We start from the raw sequence: 25,978 nt of genomic DNA on the forward strand, positions 1-25,978 counted from the left end.
TGAAGGGGCTCCTGCCACAGCCTCTCTTGCTGTTCCTGCTCTCAGAGTGTGGGGTAGCCACCTAATGGCGCAGTGGGGGAAATGACTTTATCAGCAATCCAGAGGTTGCTGGTTCTAATCCCCAGACTATGGGCAACACCTATATTGGCAGCAGTGATATAGGAAAGATATTCAAAAGCATCATCTCATACTGTGAGGGAGATGGCAATGGTAAGCCCCTCCTGTATTCTACCAAAGACAACCACACGGCTCTGTGGTTGCCAGGAGTTGACACTGATTCGATGGCACCCTTTACCTTTCCCAGTTTAGGAGAAAGTGGCTGAGGGCTAATCAAAATGAGGCCCATCATGATGCATGGGAGGGGAGGCTCTTTAGGATCAGGAGTGATTCTGGGAGTCTGATGGAAAACCTTATGGCCTCCAGTTGCCAGTCCCAATGCTATGAGCTCTGCCACTTGCTAATCCCAATTTGCAGATGCCTAGCTGAAGCTGAAAAGGATTTATCCAAGGTCACACAATGAGGTGGTGTCATGAGTTCATATAGACAAGACGACAGTTGAATTCATCAAATGTATGAAGTCAGCTTTGATCCATAAGCCTTATAATCAGTTCCTATGTTTACTCAGAAGCAGGAAGGTGGGGAGGGGTGCTAGGAGGGCAGTTGTATACCTGCCAACTATTTTCACCTGAATTGGGGAAAAGTCACATGTTGGCAGGTATGCAGTCACCCAGGGCCCTATGCTGCAGCACAACAACACGACTCTTCTAGTTTTGTCAGGCTCAGAAAGAATAATATTGATTCGTCATGGGGGTGGGAACTGTTTTTGCCCTGAACCCCTTAATAGTTCAGAGGTAAGCCCACTGATCTGGATGGAACATAAGAATCTGGCTGGATCCGATGAAAGGCCCATCAGGTCTAGCATTCTGTTTCTTGGTGGCCAACCAGATGCTTCTGGGAAGCTCACAAGCAGGACCCCTGCTGTTGCTCCACCCAGCAAACAGTATTCAGAGGTATACTGCTTCTGACCAGGGAGGTTCCACATAGCCATAAAGAGTAACAGGCTGGATTTGTTCCCAAGTAAGTGAGCACAGAAGTGCAACTTTAATGGAAATTTGCTTTGAAGACAGAACTGATATCACACTGATGCAGTGCTGTAGAGTGCCGCCAACCTACCATGGTCAGCAAAGGTTCTTCAAATACATGGACTAGATTTCAGAAACTACATGCAACCAATGGAGACTTTTACCAGACTTTAATACTTGGAAAAGCCATTCCTCAAGCAGTTCCTTAGTTTCATTAGCTAAACCACAGGAAACAAATAAAAAAATCTACTTCTCTTTAAAATGCCATTCTCATAGCTGCAGTGGAGCTGGCAGATACATGAATTGGAATAGCAGGGTTCTTGACCTCTTGAATTTCTACAAAAGGTTTTCCATCTCTTGTCCCTGCTAGGTGTTGTTGTTTTTAATTCACCCACTACCATCAATGGTCCAAGTGAGTTCACTAGCACCAGATCAGTACTTCATTGGTTTCTGTAGGTCTGTCTTTTAAATTAAAATAGGTGCCTACTGCCACTGCCTGCTATAATATATTCCTTCCTCTAAACATTTCACCAGCACATAAAGTCTTTGACAGGTAATTAGTTTACACAGAAAACTTCAAGATTAAGTATAGTACAGTTAAGCTTGTTCTTATGTAAAGTCACCACTTTGTAATGTTTATTCAAGGTTTCATTTGTGGCCACATGTAGAAAAGCCAGGTTTAACCCAGCAGGGTTCCAGTGCCTTTTACTGCTGTGTGACAAGCAGAAATTCAACAGGTGAAGCTATTCCTAGCAAGCAGATAGAGTTATGGAGAAAGCTTCGTTTGCTGAGTGCATGTTAGAATTTTTCCTGGCAGGGCCTTCTGTGCATTAATGTGTGAAAGTCATTAGCTGGGTTGTTTCCCTTTGCTGCATCTGTTGAATTTCTGCATGAATTTCTGAAGGTTAAAGGCACTGGGACAGAAATTTTCCCTTCTATGCAAGAAATAAAGGAACAGGGGACCTATCCTGCATTGCATTGGAGTTAGTGGAGTATTACCATAAGCATGTTTATTCAAAAGAAAATACTCAGAAATCAAAGGGCTTAACTCATCATAGGATTGGGTTGCAATCCTATGCAACATTACTTGGAAATAAGCCCACTGAACATGGTGGGACTCACTTCTGAGTAAACATACATAGAATTGTGACATTCCTATTTCAAAACAGATTTGGAAGTATGTTCTATCAGATTCAATTGGGATTATTTTTATTTAATACTCTTAAGATTGCAACATTAATGTTTGGTCATAAATTGTCTATAAAAGAAATTGGAGGAATGCCTTTAATTGTTATTTGCCACGCATTCATTAATTGATTCTAATTGCAAGTGCAGAAGGTGGTGTAATACTAGGTGTGTTTCAGTTTCTCTAATTATCCTCCATCTAATCCTTTGTGTTCCTCCCTTAATGGGATAGAAGCCTTATTTTAAATCAGCTCTGTTGAAATGACAGCATAGCTATTTTGTGATTCAAGCTGTGATGTAATAAGAGGTACATCCATTGGCTACATCCAAAGGTATTTAGTGTAGCAGTGCAAGTATTTAAGAAAACATGTACAATACATAGCTTAGGTTGGTCTAAAAGCAGCAATGAAGTATCCTCTGGTTCCTTTAGTCAATGATCTAACTTTTCATTTTCTTTTCTTTTGGGTTTGTTTGCCTTTTGGAATTTTCTTGATTATGTTGATCTTCTGGCTTCAGTTCCTACTCAATGAAGGTAAGCCTTTCTAGAAGATAGTTAAGAGCTGTTTGTACATTAAGGCTTTAAGTATTAGCTTTCCTTTTAAAGCTTTGTGATGTAAGACTATTTTTAGTTTCATGTTGATCATCTTGCAGAGAAACTAAATGCTTTTCGTGTACATCTTTAGAAATGCAAATAATCTTGGCATAAAAAGCTATAAAATTTTAATGTTGTGATAACATTGTATATTATAGTGTCCTTTGTCATAGTTGACTAAGTGCCCTTTAAAAAGAAAACTTATAAACGTTGTGTTTCTGCCCAAATAAAAAGTAATGTCATTTCCAGTAAGAAGCAGCAGGTTATAAAAGCAGGCTTTGTTACTGGTTTTAAATTTCATGTATAAACCTAGAAAATGTTAAGGGAAATAATTCCCCATATGGTGGCTGGAAAGGACCAGTTAATAAAAATGGAGACGGGAGAATGTTTCCTTTAAATTGCTATTTCTCTTTGTTTATAATAAACAGCATGTGTCTATAGCATGTTTAGTACTATACTAAACCCTGCATTGAAATAAAGTATAGGAGTCTATTATAGGTACAGAAAACCATGGCAGTGCTTTGGCTACTCTTCTCCTATGGAATTTTAGTTTTGTGCTAACTTCTAATATAATGATCAATGTTGCAGTATGTACAGGGATTTGGATAGCCCAGGCAGAAAAGAGAGCAATTTTTTAAAACTACTTTGAGATGTTTCCCCAAAATAACCACCCAAACAAATGTGTTTCTTTCCTAGCATAGGGCTGTAGTAATGGAGGAAAGTGCACCTGTTGGAGTTCTGTTTTGTCACCCAGCACCAGCAGCTAAAGGTACAGGGTCTCTACCAGAAAAATGGCTGCAGTCCTAATAGGCTGGCATAGAAACTGCTTTACTTGACCTGGTTGTCAAGTGGATCACTTGGCAGCAGGATTACTAGAGAAGCTTCTGTAGGTTTATATTGTTTCTGTTAACAGGACAAGGAGGCAGCACCTTATAAAGTGGTGGCTGTTCTATATCGAGCAGTGGGAGAATAGCAGCTGTTCCTATTCAGCCCAGTATAGCATCCCATAGGAAGCTGCCATATACTGAGTCAGACCATAGGTCCATCTAGCTCAGCATTGTCTACACAGACTGGCAGCGGCTTCTCCAAGGTTGCAGGCAGGAATCTCTCTCAGTCCTATTTTGGAGATGCTGCCAGGGAGGGAACTTGGAACCTTTTGCTCTTCCCAGGGTGGTCCCTTCCCCCAAGGGGAATATCTTACAGTGCTCACACTTCAAGTCTCCCATTCATATGCAACCAGAGTGGACCCTGCTTAGCTAAGGGGACAAGTCATGCTTGCCACCACAAGACCAGCTCTCCTTGTCCCCTTCTCCAGTGGCGGCTATTGGTGTCTTCCTTGTGTTTGTGAGCCCTTTGGGACAGCCAGGGAATGAGTCATTCTTCTTGCCATGTAAATTGCACTGAAAACCTTTTTGCTGACCCATGGTGTATAACTATTCTAAATATATCTGATTCCTTCTGCATACTTGCTCATGGTAAACTGGCCATTTAAACAGAACTGGCTGGTGTCCAGTAGGCTGCTTAAGAATGATGCAGGACCAAACTACGTATGATGACAAACCTGTAATGAATAGACTGGCTTAAACCAAGAACTGAACTAGAAGTGGTCCTCTTATCTCTAGATATAGTTGTGGGTCCCTGATCTAGCTTGGGACTGTAGAATGCAGGGTGGGAGGGTTGTATTTTCTTTTGTCCTGTTCTTTATGTTGAAAATTGCCTGCCCGCATACACACACAAAGCAGCTATTCAGGGGCAAATAACTGCTTGGCTTGTATGTTCTGCTACTGCATTATAAAAAAGAAAGCAAAATAAAACCATAGCTATGTATAACTTTTGTGAAGGAAAGATATTGCGGTTGCAATAACTGGCTGACGTGCTAACTAACGAAGCACTGGTGCAACAAGAAAAGGTGCCTCTGAAAAGTTCAACTGACTCAGCGAAACTGCTGGCTCAGCAGTGTGGGCAAATCTTGCTAATCACCTCTTTCCCCAGCAAGCCCTCTGTGTCACCTGAAAACATGTCCCTGAAGGCCCCACAGCCTTCAGGGGCATATTTTTGGGCAACACAGAGGGCTTTTAGGAGAAAGGGAGGTTGTCTGAAATTGCATGCGCATGCACCCACACCCCAGTACAGAGTTAGGCTGGAACGCTTTAGAAGCACTGGTGCTTCTCCTTTGGCACTGCTCCTACGTTAACCAGGAATGGATGTCAGTCACTGTGTATTAGGGCAAGCAGAACATCAAACAATATCCTTCAAGTATCTTGCAGTCTGTCAAGCCAACTGGAGCTGTGGACTTGTGCTTTCAGCCTGTAAAAGCCATCTCAGTCTACTTGCTCCCTTTTTCTTTTTTTTAAATGGAGAGATTCATTGCTTTATTGTCTTGTTGATACAGATTCCCTGAGACAGAAACCAAAGACTCTTGAGTTCCCATGGCTTGATGCTCTGGGACAAAGCCTACTAAGCTGGTACTTTTCTAGTCAAACCATGTCTAGTGACAACATATTTGAATAACCGTTAGTTACTATGTAAGTAAAACACCTACTATATCTGCTCTGAAAAACACTCTATAATGTTACGGGGTCAGTTAGTGGGTCAGGACAAGGTATCTTGGAATGAATGGAACTGCTGCTGTTGGACTTCCTTTTGCAATTAACGAAAAGTGGGTTGATGAGGTGATGGCAAAAATGATCACGACACTGAGTATATGCCACAACTTCAAAACTATTATTGGTTTTGGCTGCAATCCTGTGCAAATTTGCCTGTCAGTAAGCTTCACTGAAGACACTGGCTCTTCTGTGCAAACATGCTTAGGTCTAGGCTAGAACTGGAGAAACCTCTTTTGTATAATGATGGTATTTTGATCAACATTTCTGAAGAACAATGAAGCTTCAGCAGCATTTCCCTTTGAATCATGACTATCACTAATTTCTTCCAAATAAAGATTACACTGGGTTTATACTTCTGTTGGGACTTGGACTCAGTTGTGAAAAGTGGCTATCTTAACATGTTGCTTGTGCTCTCTACATCATTTATTAATTGGGAATGGTAAATTGTGGGTACTCTGCTGAAACACTAAGATGGATTCTTCATTTTGTTCTTAATCTTACATTTGTTCTTGTTGGCCGGCTGCTTTTCATTGGAGCAGGATAGAATGGAGTGCAAAAGTCCTAGTACTTGATGCTTGCATAACTGATATTTAAAGGAAAAACATTATCCTTCCCAAAATTGGTACATCTTGGAAGTGGAAATTCCATGTTGTATTCAGCATACCCTTTTCATAATAGAACTCAGTTTAGCTTACAGTTTCTATACTCCAGCTAAAAAAGCATGTTTCTCTTTCCAGCCTGTTGCTTTTTCTTGTTCCTTAATTTTTAAATATTATTAATGCTTTAAAAAACCCAAACCTTTCAGCCCAGTTACCCATCACTAAAGAGATAAAGATGCCACCTTCTGATAATTCTGATGGGAATGCTGACCAAGAATCCGAGAATGAATCTAGAGGAAATAACGGCCAGAATAAGATGCTTAGAAAAAGCTCAAAAAGTGCCATGTGGACGACTTCACCTGTGAAAAGTATTGGACCCAAGCCTGCTTATTTGAGTTCAAAAGAGTCAGTCAAGAAGAAAGGCCTCCTTGCCCTTATTTCAGATAGACTGGACCAGCAAATAAAACAGTACTGCTTTGAGAAAAGGTCCTTCTATAGCACTATAATGGTAAGTGGAGTAGGCTGTACTGCTTTTTAGGCTAGTGCTATGTTGTATGTTCTTGTCTATATTAAAACAATGGTGGTTTTGTGAAATTAAAACAAGTTAAACCCCAAAGGTGCACATTATTGCCTCAATTACATGGTTTGCAAGCTGCACTAACTTCAACAGGAATTCACATGCTAATCCCATACCTATTTATCACATGACCTAAGAAGGATTAGTTGGGTAAAATCTAGTTTACCTAGGCAGAATTTTCAAGACAAGATAAGAAAGGGGAGGAAATAATGATTTTTGCCTCTCTCCACTTCTGTTTTAAAGATAAATTGGTCAGATTCTATGGGTGGGTTGTACTGTACAGCAGTACCTGAGGTTGGGGCGAGCAGTCAGTTCCCTGGAAGAGTGTGTACTTCCTGCACAAGCTCATACTTCCACTCCAGCTTCCAATATACTGAGACTGGTGAGTTCGCACAACATCTCCATGTATTGGAAGTTGAAATGGAAGTAGAGGCTTGAGGTGGGTGGGAGCGAGCAAGTGCTACCAGGCTCACCCCACTTCAGGCACAGGATATGCGAATTCTTCCTCCAAGCAGCACAAGGATAGTATATGTCATTCTCCCACTATCATGTTATTCTTGCAATTGCCCTGTGAAATAGGTTAGGCAGAGAGAGAGTGCGCACATGCAAATGGTAATTCACATGATCGGGCAGGGGTGGGGAGGATGCTCCAACTCACCTCCCCCCACCCCCGCAAGATGACCACAGCAATACTGCTTGGAGCACAGACCACACTCCCAGTTGATCCATACAGAGCTCCGGAGGCCGAGACAACATGTCCCAGCCTCAGATATCCCACAATACACCACACCATGAGCATTGATGGGATCCCTCATCAATGGGTGCTCTTGGCGCCCATTTCTGTGTATCCTCAGGCTGTGTGCAGCCCAAGGATAAATTCAACCCTGGCAGCTGGGTTAAAGGAGTGTTTGCTCTCAACCTTGGCTAAGAGCCGGGTTTAGGAACGGGATTAGGCTGGGTGAGAGCACTGAGATCCGTGCGGATCCTGGCACTCCACACTAGAGAACAGCCTCTATGTCAGACCATTGGTCCATCTAGCTCAATATTGTCTCTATGCTGACTGGCAGTATGGCTCTCCAAGGTTTCAGGCAGGAGTCTTTCCCAGCTCTATTTGGAGATACCAGAGACTGAACCTTCAAAATGCAGAGCAGATGCTTTGCTACTGAGCTTCAGCCCCAGGAATTGTAGTCCAACAACATATGGGACCCAAGGTTAAGAACCCCTGAAATAGGGATGGCGCTAGCAGAAGAGTCTGGCTGCTGTCTACTGAACTATGAACTGCTTAGGTCCCCGAGAGAGAGCTGGGTTGTACTCATGCTAGGTTGTACTGGAGTAGTGCATCACAGAACCTCAGTACAACCCATTCCCAAGAATCATGTTTTCATAAACTGAATTTAAAGTTGGTTGCAGGAAGCAACTCAAACGACAATTAAATACCATGCTTCCAAACCATATGTGTGTTTACAGTTATATTGCTCTTTCTTAGCTGCTGTGCACTCTGCTGATCTCTCTCCTCTTCAGCCTTCTCTGCCAGCTGCTTGAGATCTCCAACACTCTTCGGAAACAGCTGCTGCCTTCATCTCTGCTTCTCCACATATATTCACTCTCTGCCTGGCTGGTTGAAAAGCTCGTGAGGATCATGGTTTTCCTGAAGCAAAAGATCTGCTCGATATTGGCTTTTGTCACAAGGAAGAGAGGGCAAACAACCTCCAGGGTTAAAAGCTAATGTTCTGGTCAAGGGAGACGTGCAATACAGCAGCAGCTCCAGTAAAGAACCAAAGTAGGAATGACGCATGTCTGTACAAGTCATGTCTTTGTGACTGGGCTGTTGAAGTAACAGTCATTTATTTGTCATGGGGCTATTGGAAAGTGTTGTCTCTATCTGAGATAAGGCAATGCATTTCTTTTAGGGTGTGTGTGTGTATATATATGTATAAACAGCATGCTTTTTGACAGCTCAGATTTTTCCATAATGGAGCAAGTACTAGAATCAAACGATTAAGACCTAGACAAGAGTTTATCTCACACCACACTAATCAAATCACAATAATAATGCCTCTAGCAGAAAAATGAGGCAAAATCATGGCCTAGTACATACATCAGCCTAAGAACTACTCCTTCCTTCATCTTTTGTTCCCCACCCCCTGCTTTCTACAATATTTAATTGTGGAACACTTTTAAATGCAAGTAACTTTTTGAAAGAGTGTTAGGGATAATATAGTAGAGCATTTTGCCTTCTCTAGGTCTTGCTCTTCTGTTTCCTTCCTTGGCAGGCCCCTATAATGGATACCAGCTGCTTTCTTCTTTACTGCCCTTGTTCCCATGCCAGGTGACTACAAGAAGATGCAACTGAGATAAAGCATCCCTGGTCCTACCCACTGTTGGTACATCCTTTTCTGGGAGTACACAGGTAGTGAAAATCGTAAAGCTAGTGTTCTAAACCTACCTCATTTCTGTTGAATCCAAGAAGAATGAGCTATGTGAGATGGATATAACATTCCTGATCTCTTAATTGTGGCTAACAGAATGGGACAAACAATGGGAGTCATTCTGTCTTGCAGAACTCTTCAACAGAACTCATTTCTGCTGTCTTGTGCAGGAGTCTTCTCTCTTTGTTCTGGAGCTTCTCATAGCACACTGTTGTATTTGCAAAGATGTTGAGAGCTTTAAAGCAGAGACTGCAACCAGCATGAGAAGCTGGTCTCCATACTTGGGGTACTGCTAACCATGATTAGTGATAACATCTGTGCGGGTCTGATGAAAGGGGAGGGGGAAATGCACACATACCCCAGACTCTTGCTTGCCTAACCATAGTTAGGAAATGTTACACTTGTACTGAATGTAGATGCTTGCTTTCATGTTAACTTAATGAAGATAGCTAACCAGTTACTGTTGGATGTTGTTTTTTTCATGAATTGGTAAGTGAAGAGTAAACAAGCTGTACCCATGATTTGATATATTGCAGCTATTAGTGGGGGCGGGGGGACCCAGTTTAGCTGCTGCTGAATTAAATCCAATTTATCCCACCAGATTTAAAGTGCTTTAAACTATGCATAAAGGCATGTCAAATTTCCTCTCTGCTGCACTCAGTGTAATTGTGAATAGGGGTTTTTTTTTGGGGGGGGGGTAACTGTTAATTTGACACTAGCTGCTTCTGAAAAACGGTCTGAGCAAGAGCCTAAATAAAATAACCTTTTCTTCACTGGCCTTTCATTTAGCCTTTGTTACTCTGAAGCTTTCAGCTAAATCTAGGTACTGTGTTTGGTACCTCTCGTTGAAGAGAGTCTCAGAGTTGTATTGGTTGAAATAATTGAGGAGTTTCTTGTGAAAGAGTGAGGTAGTCAGGTCATTGGACATGGTGTAAAAGGATGAATGTCTTGCTCGGCCATGAAGCTTAAGGGATGGCTTGGATAAGTAATTTATCTGGCTGCCTAAAATTGTCCCCTGGAACTACTGTCTACCATGTAGGGTTCCACCTCTGAGCTTACAAAGACAACTGAACCTTGCAGGATGAAAAGCTGGGTCTGTGTATGTGGTTTTTTCCTTCTACAATTTATTAAGGGATGCGTAAGGAAAGGTTTGGCCCCATCTCCCCACCTCCTGCCCATTCTAAACGAAGCAGCTTTTCTTAGTTAAAATCCTTGTGTTGAATTATATGCTGTAGTGAAAGTCAGGCTTGAGAGAGGATTAGGCCTTAATTAGAGTAACTGCTTGGATGCTGGGCTTTTCCAGAAGAAAGCCCAGGAATATAAAATCCCTGTGGCCCAATCCAGAGTGAGGGGCAGGGTTTACTGGACAACAGCCTACAGAGGAGCAGGGGAGGGATGTGTTTGGGTTGAGTTCTTCCCTAGAGGCCTCTGAGTGAGTGAGCTCTGATCAGCAACTACAGTACTGTAAGAAAAGGAGTCTGTCTAGGGTTGGGAATCAACTGGAAACTTCTTACCTGGAAGTAAGTAGGAAGGATAGCAACCAGTTTAGTTGCTAAATTCCATGTTGGGGAATTTATTTTTGTTTAAGTGCTTGGATCTGAGTGCATGATTCTTTTAGTTCCTGGGGAAGAGTTCTATGAGAATGGAAGCAGCGATTTATTGATGCCTCTATAGCTCTCCTTATCCAACTATTATTAGATCCTTGTTAAAGAGTGTCACAACTTATTGGGAAGGCGAAAATTGAGTTTTCTGAATAAACTTATAACAGATTTAACTAAGATTACTTTGTGTTTGTGAGGAAAGCAGCTATGAAACATTTGGTGACAAGGTTTTGAACCAGCTAAGCCTGTGAGCCTGCAAAGCTTGTGAATGTTCTGCAGCCTCATTTTATTGCATTGCTGGACCTACGTTCCTGAACGGCTTTCTATTGTTGCTGCTACTGCTTGTTTCTCCCTGAAGGTACTTTTCCCTTATTATTCCTGGATGCTGTTGTTCACTGGATGATCCCACCACCACCATTTTTCTCTCCCCCGCCCCCTCCAAGAAAACCTGCACTTCCCTGGAAACAATGGAGGTCCTATTTCTGCAATTGCCTCTTCACTATACCGACTCCTGATTTTACTCCAGCAAAGCAGGCGGCTCTATATTGCTGCACTAACTGGGCCCTGAAGGCCAAATACTTGGAAGCGATTGCCTTATCAAGCTGCTCTTCAAGCCTTAGATGATCATTTCAACCCTACTTTGAATGTGATTATTGAATGTTACAAGTTCTATTGTAAATTCCAACTGCCTGGTGAATCTATTGATCAGTATGTCATATCATTGTGTGCCTCAGAGGTGTAGCTATAATTGAGCAGATGGGTTCGAAGTACCCCCAAACCTCCTGAAATCCAGGCTGTTTAGTATAAATCCTTTCAAGCCCAATTTTCTCATATGGCACAGCCCCAGAAAGTGGTAGCACAAGAAAGGAAAAGCTGCCACTGCTACTGAGATGGAGATTCTGCCCACCAAGCCAATTTTGCTCACTATCCTGCATGGAAATCACTTACAACAAAAAAAGGGAACCTTAGACCTTGCTAAGGTTTGCAAGTCTTCAGTCTACTCCATTATTGATTCACTGTATGACGCTGTTAAGTGTGACTGAGTCAGAGCCTGCTTCTCCACATTGTCAAGTAAAACTTAATGGCCATGAAGTGTGGATGCTGGCTGATTCTGGTTCTCCATACACTATCATTTCCACATCTATTTTACAAGAAACTCCTTAATACATCAGATCTGTACCTGTAGCCTTCAGACATTCACCCGTGGCAGGCCTGCTCAACTTTGGCCCCCCAGTTGGTTTTTGGACTACAGCTCCCATAATCCCCAGCCATAGTGGCCAATAGCCAGGAATTATGGGAGTTGAGCAGGCCTGACACATGGGGATATAGAGGTTCCCCTATTGCCATAAACTGATACTTCACTGATGTCCTAGAATACAAAGGATGTACTACAGAAGAGAAAGTATGTGTCACAAAAAAGTCTCAGTATTGGGCTGGAAATATCAGAAAGATCTATGGATTGTGATAGACCTAAATAGCATAGAACCCATATTTCAGATGATGGAGCATCCATATGCTGATATGACTACTGATTTCTCAGATGTTTTTGCCGATACTCCTGGTACTGCCGTACATTTCAAACATAAAATTCAGATGAAGCAAATGCAATACAGTTATCCCTCGCCAATGACAGGCTTCCCAATCATGGTTTTAAGTATCTACAAGTGGGAAATTGTGGCAGGTCTCGCCAACCATGACCTGAGTATCTGTGGTTTGGTGAGATTTTTGGGCAATTTGGGGTTTTTGTGTGTGCGCAATTTTGGGGGGTCAGGGGTGATTCTGGGGGCTCAAGGGTGATTCCCCCCTATTTTTAATTGTATTTTGCAGTCTTTTCATGACCGTGATTCCCCTAACCCCCTGCTTGCCATTGATTTGAATGGCTTGTCTACCATGAATCCTCACGGTTGGCAAGGGATGACTGTATCTGTACAACACAGTTAGAAACATACCCATAGTACTGCACCAACCACTTAGAGCAGCTCTTAAGACTACAGCATGCTGACATCCTAGAGACTGTTGGTTCATCAGAATGGGTCTCTCTCACTGTTTTTGTGAGGAAATTGAACACATGCATGGAGGTCACACAAATGGCCTCTGTGCATGCATGGAGGCCAGAACCAGTCTACCAACAGGGGCCGAGAGGGACCACCACCAGAGCTGGTAAGGTGCCCTCTTGCCCACCAATGTTTTGACAGGGACCCCCCCCCACCAGCTTGTAAAGGGGAATCCGTTAAGGATTCTCCTTTACAAGCAGGGCCATCAAGCCAGGCAAAGCGGATCAAACTCAAACCGGCCTCCTCTTCCAGTGGGATGGTTTGGTTCAGACTTGACCCATTTGAACTTACCTAATTTGAAATTGAGGAATATTTGCATAACAATGGGATAATATGCAAGACTGTTTCTTTGTACCATCCTCAAGGGAATGGCTTAGTGCAAAGAATGTACAGATTAATGACAAAGTTTACAATTGGCTTCTACAGAACAATAATCCTGGAAAGAGACAATCCATGGAATTCAAACTACTCCTCATTCCACTACAGGAAAATCAACTTTTGAACTGCTGAGAGGATTCAAAGATACCACCAAGGTTCTACAATGGCAACAACTGATCTCACTCTCTCCCAGCACACTCTGAGGATGCAAAGATTAGTGATTCGGTAAGGGAGAAGCAACAAAAATCCAAACTGTATGTGGATCAGTAGCGGTGTGAAACAGCAAACATTTTAGGTGGGGGACTTTATTTGGGTATGGTTGCCTTAAAAAGTGAGAAAGATGTTCCTGATATTCTGGACCAAAACAAGTAATTGAAATCTGAGGAGATTGTCATATTGGATGGAAAGAAACTGAACAGTCTGAAACTTTCCAGCATGCATACTATGAGAAAAGGGGGGAGTCTGGTCTTGAGAGGAACTGGAGAGGACTTTGATCTTGTCTCCATTTTTGACCTTACAGAGGAGGCTGATGAAAGTAATGGACAATTCTCTTTATCAGAAAGAACATCACTACAAACTCCTGTGCCAGAGAACCCAAGAATTCAGAGAAGTAGGTTGACAGGAGACCACCTAAAAGACTTCAAGCCTATGTTACTCAATTTTAAATCAACTGAATTCTGGTTTGTTACGGAAGTGGAGGGATGTGTTGTGTTCTATTTGTTTAGGAGTTTGTCCTCCTGGGGATCCTACAGAGAGTGTGGGGGGTTGAGCTGGAAAGGAAAAGGGAGGGGGAAAACTGATTTGTTTCTGAATAAACTCTTATATAGATTTAACTAAGATTATTTTGTGTTTAAGGGAAGCAGCTATAAATCATTCTCCCTGAATAATCCCTTGGAAGGGTGAATCTGCTCAAAAGTGGATGGCAGCCTACCCTGGACTCCTCACAGCTAGAGGTGGGATTTTGAATCCCCCTCCCTTTGATCATTGCATATGCATTAGTTAGTGTGTAATAGCCCTGCATGTATACCTTTTGGGGTAAAGCTTGAATCTCCTACAGATGAAGAAGTAAACATGTATTAGGCTAGAGCAATTTCCACTTCCCCTTGCAGGAACAGGTTCATTTGCTAGAGTGAAAAATATCTAGGAAACCTGACATATCAAAGGTGGAAAACTACCGTATATACACACCATTTTTGCTTGCAAAGAGGAATATTCACTCACGTATGACCTAACCTGAATTCAGGATGGTATGCTGCTCCAGATACAGGTTTATCAACTCTTCTGCAGTATTTGCACACTAGGCCTTATGGAATTGACTTCGGAGGGAACACATATAAGAGCAGACTGGGCTGTGAATGAATGTTTCGCTCCTCAATTATGCCTAGGTGGATTAATCCCTGTGGTTGGCTCAACTGCTACTACAACCTTTTGCACTACACCAAGGAAATCTTCCCTGAACAGCTAAGTGTTCTTTATCACTCAAATGCTTCCAGGGCTTCACGGGTGGGGCTGAGAGAAGAAGTAATTCTGTGCTGCCCCTTCTTTCAGAAGGCCTGGCCAACAGGCCAATCCTAGCTTAGACAAAACTAAGCCTCTAATCACTCCCTGATGTTTCTCCCGGTCTCCTTAAAACTCATTTCCATAGCAACCAGGGCCGACTGGAGTAGCAGAGGAAGGTGAGGGAACTCTCTTTGGACCGAAACTCCTCCACGTGATCTTCTTGAGCGGTGCTGCTGCTGAACCTTTCCCGTTTGGACATTTCCTACTGAAAATCCCCATCCCGCTAAGCTGCTTTTATTGGGAAAGGGGAAGCAAAGCAGCGTGCGAGGCTTATTGGGTGAGTCAGGGTAGGGGGGGAAATGATAACCGCTCTTCCCTCGCCTGTATGTGTTTAATTATTATTACATTAAACACACACACACACACACACACTAGGGGTCTTCTTCTCGTGCAACGCTGGCCTATCGCTAGACTTCGCCCTTCTGGATCCTTTCCGCGGTCCCGTCTCCGCCCTTCTCTGGCTCCGCATTTTCTCTCTGGCCCCGCCCCCGCTCGCTTGCGGTTCCCGGCTCCATTCAAACGCTACTTCTCTGGGGTGCTGCACTCGTCGAATCGTTTTGACGCTATTGGAGGCGAGGGGAAGCGGCGCTTGGTGGCTTGCTTCTCGGTGGTGCCCCTGTCTGTTGCTCTCATTAAGCAGGTAGGCGCCCCTTTGTTCTGCCTAAGAGGGCAGCGACTCACCCGAGTCCCCCCCCCCGCCCATCCTTATTATTGCGACCGAGATTTCTCATCTGTAGGGGGAATTAGGAAAAGAGGAGGCGGTTGGTTGGTGAGTTGTGTGTGTTTATTGCCGGGATATGGGGCAGAGTGAGGTTGGAGCGGCGTCTCCTGTAGCGGAGACTTTCTGCTGCAGAAAAATCCTCCCAGAGCTGCGTCTGTGCGTCGAATGCAGAGAGAAAGAACTTCCTCGTCTTTTCTCCTTGGTATTTAAATCAGTCACTTTCTGGAGGAACTGATTCAAAACGGAGATCATGATCAATCGGATTGCATTATTTCTCTAAACAGAATGGCATGGGGGAGGCTGGTAAAGCTGTGCTAGAATTCCCCTTGTTTTAAGCGTTTGCTGTTCATTCCAAGATGACACCAGGGGCGTATGTTCCTTAGGAATTGTCCCTAGTTCTTCGGGTTTTGATCATCCGGCAAACTTAGGTTGAAGTTAAAAAGCACCCGGTGAAGGACCTCCTAAGTTTTCTCATATTTGCTTGAAAGTAAGTCCCACTACGGTGTTCCGTAGCTCTTACGCCCTGGTTTGGGCTAGTAAGTTACCAGCAGGGAGCTTGTATTAGGGTTTGCAGTCTTATGCAGAGTTATGTGGAAAGCAGTCCCATTGAACTCGATCGTATTTATCCATACCTCTTTTCAAACTTTTGTCTCTTAGCAGCTCGCATCAACATAAAACCAACTAAAAGAGAGAGCAATTAAAACCCTATAACAATTTAAAACTTACTTGTTTGATCTGACTACCAGAGTTTTTAAACTGCTCTTAAATGTTTTTAAATGCTTTTAAGTGGTCTTAAATTGCCTTTATTATATTGTCTTAAGCCCATGTTTTAAATGATTGGTGGCGGCGGCTGTGCAGAGCTTTTGGATAGGGTGGTATAAAAATGTAATCAATAAATAAAACTACAAGTCTAGGTAAAACCTTGGGTGAATAAATGTGTCTTTAGAGACTCTTTAAAAGTTGTCAGACATAACACCAAAGTTATGTCCTAACGTTTGAAGACAAGCAAAATTCCCAGGAAGAGAAGTCTTTGGAATGACTGCAACAGTCCAATACTGTACTGAATAATTGTGTATAGCACTTTCCCTTCTCTTTCACTCCTGTAAGAAAACTGTTTTTGGGTGGTGTTAGTCAGCGGACAATGGCATTGTCAGTAGGTCTTTTTGGGTGTTTGCTTCCAAATGAATGAACCCTTAGTTTGCTGCGGCTGCTGCCTGCCAGGCTGCCTAGAGCTTCTAATGCTGTTATTGTTTGAAACGAAGCTTCTCTAGTCTGTGGAATGATGGCACTTAAGCGTGGAGGCTTTTAAAAATACATATTAAAAGTAGGGCCTCCCCCTGCAGATGTTTGAGTCTAGGTAAGGCGTCAGTCTCCTTAGCATGTCCCCTCTCCATAGATGTGGAAGCTACTCTGTAATCAGTTGGTGATCTTTATGGCTCTTACTGTACTACTAGGAGGGATCGATCAGAATTATACTGCAGTTTCTAGCGTATTGTGTGATACACATTTTGCTTAGGGCAGGGCTAGTTTAAGGGTGGGCGAGCTGAGTAGTTGTCCTGGGCATATGGCTGAGCTTGGTGGCTCACTTTTTGTTGAGTGTGTTGTCTAGCGTTATGCACGAAAGAGATTTTGCATTCTGTTTTGAGCTCAAAATGCAAATAGCTGAAACATTTAGTTGAAAACAGTGGCTGAGCCAGCTGTTTCGATGAAACAAGTTTGAAACGTGTTGAGTGTTTTCGCCATAAGGAACAATGGGAAAACTTGAAAAATCCCATTGTTCCCCATGGGTAGCTCCTAGGGACACCAAAGTCGGTTGTGTGGTGGGGCATGATGGGTGCTACCTACCACCCAGGCCACACAAGAAATGGGCAAGTAGGCCATTTTTAACCTTTTCCCAAAACCCCCATAGGATCCTATGGGGGTTTGGGGGAAGGGTTACATTTGGTAAAAACCACCGATTTCTTTTGTGGGTTGGGTGGTAGGTAGCACCCATCATGCCGTACCGCACTATACAACCCACTTTGGTGTCCCTAGGAGCTGCCCATGGGGGAACAATGGAGTGTTTCAAGTTTCCCCATTGTTCCCTATGGCTAGAACAAGCGGTACTCAAGAGTTACTGCACACAAGGTTTGCATTGTAATTCGCAATGCGTTTTGCAACCCTTCCTTGAAAAACACTACAGAAGCACATTGTAAAAGAATCTGTCCCTTCCAACATGAACACATATTTCAAACACGGTCCAAAAATGGCCAAAAAAGAATCACTGAACCAGAATTGACTGCCAGCCACGGTGCCTGTGCTGCACTAACATCATTGGCACAAGTTGCTCTCACACACAATTATGACTCCTTGCATTACTGCCTAGCATTGCAACAGTGGCACCCTTACTTAGCAGCAAACATAGCCATAAGGTCAACTTGAGCAACTTCAGCCACATTTTTAGACTGAGTACACCTTGCAATGCAGATTGCAGAGCAGACCACAGCTGTGAATGAAGCATAAGTTAGTCTCAAGGCCAGACATGGAACTCAGCACAGCTATCACCAATAAACACACACAGTGCTGCCACTGTCTATTTTCACCACAACACTATCTCACAACCAAACTACAACTCAAGGAAGGTAGGTATGCAAGTTCTGCCTTTGGCAATCTGAGAACCAACAAAACCAGATAGTAATAGCAGCAGTAGCACAGCATATTATGCTCATTGCTGAGAAAAGAAAACCACAAAAGCAAACTTTCCTTCCTTGTGTCTTAATGTATCCTCTTCAAGAGAGGCAGACATCTCAGTCCCTTTTGAATACATCTTGTATTTGAAATTTCCTCCTTTTGTGTCTCTCCACCCAGCCAATGGGGGTACAGTTGCCAATGACAGCACTTGATTTGTATGATGATAAGCCAACCAAGAAGCAAGGCGATTGGAAGCCAGTGCTAGAAAACCAATCAGCAAGGGAAAAACAGGCCTCCAAAATGTTGCTCGAAGCATTAAAATGTTTCAACCAAAACAGGGTTCTGCTCTGAGTTCAAAACAGGCCTTTTATATAAAGGGTGTTTATACTGAAACCCTCAAAACGGCTGCATTGAGTCAAAACATTTCAATGGCAAAACATTCTCCACATCCCTGGTATTGTCTGCAGTTAGATAAGGAAGAAAAAAATGTCTTTCAGCTTTGTTCAAAATTCTACAGATTGTTTGGGTGCTAACTACAAAAACGAACTTCCATCAATGAGGGAGAGAATGGGTGCATTGAAGGACTCTTCTCCCAGGGTGTTTATCCAGGGCTGAGGCTGATTTTGCTGTATAAATTGCTAACAGTGTAGCAAGCAATTGGAGTGTTGGTCTGTTTTAGTGTTGTTTTCTGGCTTGCTTTTATACCAGTTGTCTTCTGCCTATTTCCCAATAACCAAGCTCTAGCCTGTGTCTTCTATTTCTTTCAATAAGCAAATTTCCTGAGGATTTCCTTTAATATTTTCATTCTTTTTGAGTCCTGACACATATCAATTCCAGGGATTAAACAAGTACCTCTCAGGAAGAGTTGCTACAAATAAAAAGCTTGACTGATCCCAGGTGCCATGGAGCCCTGGCACCTGGTAGTTTAACCATGACTATACTTGGATATTCAGAGGTAGGGTTATTGAATGAAAGCTTACTTTTTTGGCCCAGACAGCCCTGTTTCTGTTCTAAAGGGGGATAAAGAGAAATCCATTTACCTTCCCTCTCCACAATGTCTGTCACTAAGGTAATTTTTTGAAATGTTCATTGTCTGGTTCCTGAGTCTTTGGGTTGGATCCTAGAGTTAAAGAAAATCTGTCAAGGCCTGCACAAACAGGCTTCCGATACAAACTCTCCTTCACAAAATCGGACGAGTCCACATTTTAGGCAGATATTATAACTTAACCAGTTTCCAAGTTCTGGCACACTAGCCCAGTGTTCTTTGTTGCAAGCCCATGGTGGCTCCCATGGACTCTAAGTGGGCTCCCTGGCTAATTGTCTGTTCAGGCCTGTGCAAAGCTTCAGTCAAAGCCGAGTACTCTGCACAACCTCCCTTGCGCTGTGTGGGGGCAGCCATTACTACTGTGCAGTGCTGCATTCTGTGAGCACTGGTAAGACTCCTCTAAGAGAAACGGAACCCACATAGGAAGTTGCCATATACTGAGTCAGACTATTGGTCTATCTAGCTCAGTATTGACTTCACAGACTGGCAGCAGCTTCTCCAAGGTCGCAGACAGGAATCTTTCTCAGCCCTATCTGGAGATGCCAGGAAGGGAACTTGAAACCTTCTGCTCTTCCCAGAGCAGCTCCATCCCCTGAGGGAAATATCTTACAGTGCTCACACTTCTAGTCTCCCTTTCATATGCAATCAGGGCGGACCTTGCTTAGCTAAGGGGACAAGTCATGCTTACTACCATAAGACCAGCTCTCCTCTTGAGAGGTCAGAGGTCAGCACAGTGGGAAGTAGCTCTCACATTGAAAGCTTTTGACCAGAGTGGTTCCCACTACAGTGTGACTAAGAACAGAAGTTTGGGTACACTGTGAGGATGGGAGCTTTTGATTCTCAGTGGCTCTGAATGAGCTCTGTGAGACAGGCAGGCTGCAATCAGTATTGTCTTCACAGACTGGCAGCAGCTTCTCCAAGGTAGAGAAGGCAGGCTGCAAGCATGACTTGTCCCCTTATAGCTAAGCAGGGTCTGCCCTGGTTGCATATGAATGGGAGACTTGATGTGTGAGCACTGCAAGATATTCCACTCAGGGGATGGAGCCGCTCTGGGAAGAGCAGAAGGTTTCAAGTTCCCTCCCTGGCTTCTCCAAGAGAGGGCTGAGAGAGATTCCTGCCTGCAACCTTGGAGAAGCCACTGCCAGTCTGTGAAGACAATACTGAGCTAGATAGACCAATGGTCTGACTCAGTATATGGCAGGTTCCTATGTTCCTAATCTGGGATACAGCTGAGAAAGTGAAAGCAGGGCCGAATTAAGCTAGTGCGGGGCCTGTAGCATAAAGGGGCCCTAAATTTTAAAAAAATGCACAGAATATTAAAACATAAATTATTTACTGGCATATTAAAGTACTGCTATTATTTCATTTGCTATTTTGGAGTACGAGAGACCAAGCCACAAACTCATACTTACTACCACAACAGTGAACATTTATATACCGTTTTTCAATCAAAACTCTCAAAGTGGTTTACATAGAAAAATAAAGTGTGGATAGATGATTCTCTGTCTCCAAAGGGCTCACACTCTAAAAAGCAAAATGTGGTAGGCACCAGCAACAGCCATTGGACAAATGCTGTGCTCGGCCTTCTCTTAAAAGGCACATTGAGCAGAAAAGGGATATTTTATCTAACATGGACCAAATAAAACAGGTAAAGTTTTAACTTTAATTCCCAGTTGGAAGCTGGGCTTGCAGACCCTGGAAAATGTGGGGCCTGTAGCAAATGCTACATTTGTTACTACGTTAATCCGCCATAGGGTGAAAGGGCTGCCTCCAGGCACTGGGGTGACTGGGAGCAGGTTTATTGTCCTCCATCCTGAGCATCGCCATTTACTTGTTGCTATATGTCCTTTCCTCCCCAGGAATGAATGGAATTTAAAGTGCTGACAATAAGCACGCCAGCCATTGTCAGTAGGAATCCTGCAAAACCTGTGGTGTAGTCCTTAGAAAGTGTTGTCTGGAGCCAGAAGATCTGGGTTTGAATCTCTGCACAACCACAAAGCTTACTATGTAAATTTGAGCTAGTTCCATTCTTTCAGCTGAACCTGTTTCGTTGGGTTGTTGCAAGAACAGAGCGGGGTGGGGAAGGGACTGTGTCATGCATGCTACATTAAGCTTGTAGGTGAGCTTAGGATGAGTCAAAAATGTAAACAGTACAGAGTGTATACTCCAAGTGTGTCTGTGCACAGGGCTGATGGTTGAATGTGAAGTTAATTCACGGGGTGTGTGTGTGTTTGTCATGCAAACTGCAAAGCCAGGAGAAAGCTGGACTGATATTGTGAATGAAGACGGTAAGATTACTTCTGCCTCTATTATACTATTTTCATCCTCTGAGTAGCAAGTATTGCTGTTCCAAATAGTTCCCCACCATTTGGTTGACATTTTGCTGGAAGATGATATTGCTGAGGTGCTTCTAGAGGTTTCCACAAAAGGCAAAGTGAACTTCTCAGATTAAATTTTAAAACCCAGCTGAAGAAGCAGCTTGGCTCTTCAGCAGTGCAAGGGGTTGCAGTGGAAACATCATGCATACCGGCAGTGTATGTGTGTAAACTCTCTGCCACTACACGGAGGTCACACTCTTTTTCATCCGGAAGCCTTTCAGGTGTGTTCCCATGTAAACAATAGAAGGCAAGACGATGTGGTGGTCCACAAAGAACAAGCAACTGAGGGCTTTGTTCCTTTAACACTGTAAGAATTGCTGGTTGAGCATTTGATGGTATAATGAGTACAGTCGATTTCTCCCAGACAGTTGTACTCTAACAATATGGTTCTCATGCAGCTTCTCCATTCCACATGCCTGCAGGTGTTCAGCCCACATGAATCAGCTGCCCAGCAAATAGAGAGCAAGCCAGCGTAGGCTGTGTTGGTATACTAGCCAAGGAGCAGTATCAGCTTGGTGGTGTCAAGGCTCAAGGACACTTGTGCAGGTGTGCCCTTTGAAGCAAAAGGCCTGAACACCCCTACAGTGGCAAAAACTTATTATGAGCTGCTTCAAACTAGGGATGTGCATGAAATGCCATTCAGATGCTGAACTGCAGCATATCCCTTTAACATGGAGGGATTACACATCTCCTTTAACACGGAGGAGAGTAGGTTCTGCTGCTGCTCACTGCCACTTCCATTATTATTATTATTATTATTATTATTATTATTATTATTATTTTATTTTTACATTTATATCCTGCTCTTCCTCCAAGGAGCCCAGAGCGGTGTGCTACATACTTAAGTTTCTCCTCACAACAACCCTGTGAAGTAGGTTAGGCTGAGAGAGAAGTGACTGGCTCAGAGCAGGGTGGATTTGATTTAAATCACTAGCAGGGTGGATAAAAATAAAAAAAATCCGACTTAAATAAAAAAAATCGGATTTTTTTGATTTAAATCGGATTTTTTTTTATTTTTATCCACCCTGCTAGTGATTTAAATAGTGATTTAAATCAGTTTGATTTAAATCAAATCCACCCTGGCTCAGAGTCACCCAGCTAGTCTCATGGCTGAATGGGGATTTAAACTCAGGTCTCCCGGGTCCTAGTCCAGCACTCTAACCACTACACCACGCTGGCTCTTTTTTGCAGTGCTCTCCTCCAGCAGCCCCTGCATGACGCCAGCACACACGGCTGCCACGCATGCTGGCATCGGGTAGGGGCAGCTGGCAGAGAGTGTCACTAGCACGTGATGATAGCTGGTGGGGGGGGCACAATTAATGAAGTGGGAGAGCAGTGGAGGAGCAGGTATGGACCTGCTCTCCGTGTTAAAGGGGATGTGTAATCCCTCTGTGTTAAAGGGATGTGCTGCGATTCGGTTTCCAAATTGCGTTTCAAAGTTGCTTCAGATCAGATTGTTAGGTTCTTAAAAGAAGGTTGTGTCTAATAATCGGACAAAAGCAGCTGTTTTGTGTAACTGAGAGCAATATTATGGTTCTCCTGCAGTTGCTGGAAGAGTACAGGATGTTCAGTGTCCTTCCTCAAGAGGTCTGGTTCTTTGATCTAATAAACAGCAGTACGGATCACTTATGTAATGGTTGAAATAGCGACTTAGTTGGGGGCAAAGGGGGAATTGTAGACTGATCAAGCCTTTGCTGTTTGGGGTGGTCGTGGTGTCCTGATTTGAGGTGGCAATAATTAGAGCAAGTGACTTGTTTAAAAGCTTGCTTCTTTTCAGCAATTGAATATTTAGCCTAAAAGTGCTCATCACTTTCAACACACATACACACCCCGCCCCAACTAGTCCTTGAAGAAGAACGTTTGCAACTAGTTAAGTTTTCTGTTGAAACAAGCAGGGGGTTAGCCACAGTTGAACAAGGTGGGGGGAGGGACAAATGTCCCTGGGCCCCTCACGGTGGCCCATGCCAGCTGGACGTCAGCTTGTTGTTTGCTTTCCGGCTCATGCTTCTCTGAACAAGAAGGTGGGTAGGGGCCCATGTTTACTTTTTGTCCCAGTGGGCTCACTCCCAACTTTGCTACACCCCTGGAAACAAAATAATCAACATGTGAGTGGTTTGTGGTACAGTATTTCATCTGTGACGCATGTGTGACCCCAATCTGCTGTATTGCATTGACCCTCTTTGCCCTACACACACACACACACACACACACACACACACACACACACCCTTAAGAGACAAAATTTAAGCAGATGCTCTTTCAATTAAGATGTTACTATGAGACTGACTCTAAAGGATTCCCTCTTCCCTTCCCTTGCATTGTAATCCCTGGTGGATTGGGGATGGAGAAGGCTATAGCAAGTACTGGTGATGTAGTCAGATGGTCATGTCAACTTAGTTTACATTCCATGATGCGATCACATGGTATAAATGCACTCCAATGTTCTTGCTCCTGCCTTTGCAGGCCTTGCCTGAATTATGGATTTCACTCCAGTGTTGCTCAGTTAAATTGTGGGAGAGCCATCTCCCCTTCCCCACTGCAAAATCAACTGTGTGGGAGGAAATCCTGTTTTCTGGAACCTGTTGACACCTCTTCAGTCCTATCCATACCCTGTTTCTTTTGATGTCATGCATGTAGGACTTCATATGCTGTATTGTAAGAACATTTGGCTACTGGTATTGGGGCGTCAGTATCTACTGAGAGTTGCAGAAGCTGCAAGGCTAATGGGATGGAGAGGAGGGAAGGAGAAGCTTGGTGGGCCTGATGTAGTTCTTGACCACCTATTAAGGAGCAGGGTGCTAGGTGGTGGCAGCTGGCTCTACCATTAGGAAGGGTGAGATGTAGTGCTCCAGGCAGCCAATCATGGGGCACCGTTAAAAGCCAGCAAATAGTCATTTGTTTATAATTTTAATGTCATGATCATGTGGGTATCTTTTGGATTTTGTGTGGGTTAAGCACCAAAGTGCCTTAGTCCAGAGGTTCCCAGCAAGGCATACTAGTACCCCAGGGGTACTTGAAGGGCTCCCGGTGTTGTCTCAGAGACTTCCTGCCTCCTCACACTGTAGCCACACTATTTATTTACTATTTTTGTACACCGCCCCAAACGTATGTCTCTGGGTGGTTCACAGCAACATAAAACAAATCATTAAAATAATTTAAAACCACAATTCTGGTTAAAAAGCTTGGGTGAAGAAGTGTGTATTTTGAAGCATCTTAAAAGGTCAGAGATGGGGAGGCTCTTATTTCAGCAGGGAGTGCATTTGAGTCTCTGGGTGACAACAGAGAAGGCCCGTCCTTGAGAAGTCACCAGACAAACTGGTGGCAACAGCAGACAAACCTCTCCAGATGATCTTAGTGGGAAATGGGCCTTGTAGTGAAGAAGACATTCTTTTAATTACCCTGGGCCTAAGCTGTTTAGGGCTTTATTATAGGTTATAACCAGTACCTTGTTTTTTGCCTGTAAACATTTGGTAGCCAGTGTAGTTTTTTAATGTAGGAGTAATATGGTCTCTTCTAGATGACCTGGAGACCAACCTGGCTGCTGCATTCTGTACCAATTGTGGTTTCTAGACAACATACAGAGGCAGCCCCACATAGAGCACATTGTGGTAGTCAAGTCTGGAAGTTACCAGCATATGTACTACTGTACATATGTACATGAAACGGATGCAGCTGGCATGTCGGTTGAAGCTGATAAAAAGTGCCTCTGGTCCCTGCCTCATTGACACCAGAGAGGTTTGGATTCAAAAGCACTTCCAGACTGCATACCTGTTCCTTCTGGGAACAGGTATTTGTTCCCTTCTGAGGATTGCCAGCTTGAAGCTGATGTATCGTCAGTGATGTATCTGCTGCAGAAGGGGAGGAAGGAGTGTGAAGACCCTCCTCCGCTGCTCCTGATTGGCTGGCTATTTGCTGAAGCTCATCATGATTGACAGTTTTGAGAGAATTAGCGCTGAGTACTCCCCATTGAGACTATAGTAGCTTGGTTCATAATTGTAACATTTACATTTGTGAGCATGCAAACCCCCCCACCCCCGGGATACTTGAGCTGAATATTTGTGACAGACGGCGTACACTTTGCCCTTTTGCACTCACCTTTGGCTTTATCTTGGTTAAATGACAGTAAAGAGCCACCTTCAAGACTAACTCAAGGACATTCTGTTTGCTTCAAGTAGAGAGCTAAGCAACCATACCCTCTGGTGGTTACTTTCTGCTATGATGTTTGTTATTGGTAAATGTGAAAGGCAGAGGAAGTGCAAATGTATGTTCTACACAACCACAAAGAATAGAAACTTCTTGAAGAAAGTGGAAACTGAGATTTTCAAGTCTTAATATTTTGTTTGCTTATAGCAATTATATTGCCAGGGACCACTAAGGAACACTTTCTTTGTCTACAATGGTGTCCTACTTTTCTGTTTAATTTTTGAAGCTGCTAAATGTAATTCTTTGTGATTACTGTACTCCTCGTTTTCTTTTACTCTGTAAGACCATCCCACAGAAA

General features: G+C 43.4%; 1 protein-coding gene and 2 long non-coding RNA genes across 7 annotated transcripts in view; all 3 read left to right on the plus strand.

The window, feature by feature from the left end:
* Nucleotides 1-2,488: 2,488 nt before the first annotated feature.
* On the plus strand, nt 2,489-5,372 carry LOC128322356 (uncharacterized). Its single transcript, XR_008305675.1, has 3 exons — nt 2,489-2,599; nt 2,784-2,799; nt 5,252-5,372. It is a non-coding gene; the product is annotated as an uncharacterized LOC128322356 (long non-coding RNA).
* A 903-nt stretch (nt 5,373-6,275) lies between these two features.
* Nucleotides 6,276-10,844, plus strand: LOC128322353 (uncharacterized). The gene is made up of 2 exons (XR_008305672.1): nt 6,276-6,572; nt 8,163-10,844. It is a non-coding gene; the product is annotated as an uncharacterized LOC128322353 (long non-coding RNA).
* A 3,918-nt stretch (nt 10,845-14,762) lies between these two features.
* ARHGAP40 (Rho GTPase activating protein 40) overlaps nt 14,763-25,978 on the plus strand; it is a 102,294-nt gene continuing 91,078 nt past the window's right edge. The window contains exon 1 of one of the 5 annotated variants that reach the window (XM_053249533.1): nt 14,763-14,779. The gene's annotated coding sequence lies outside the window, so the exon portion shown is untranslated. The other 4 variants (XM_053249526.1, XM_053249524.1, XM_053249532.1 and 1 more) reach the window with 4 other exon arrangements.

This window comes from Hemicordylus capensis, chromosome 4 (genome assembly GCF_027244095.1).
Source record: "Hemicordylus capensis ecotype Gifberg chromosome 4, rHemCap1.1.pri, whole genome shotgun sequence".
Lineage (NCBI taxonomy): Eukaryota > Metazoa > Chordata > Lepidosauria > Squamata > Cordylidae > Hemicordylus > Hemicordylus capensis.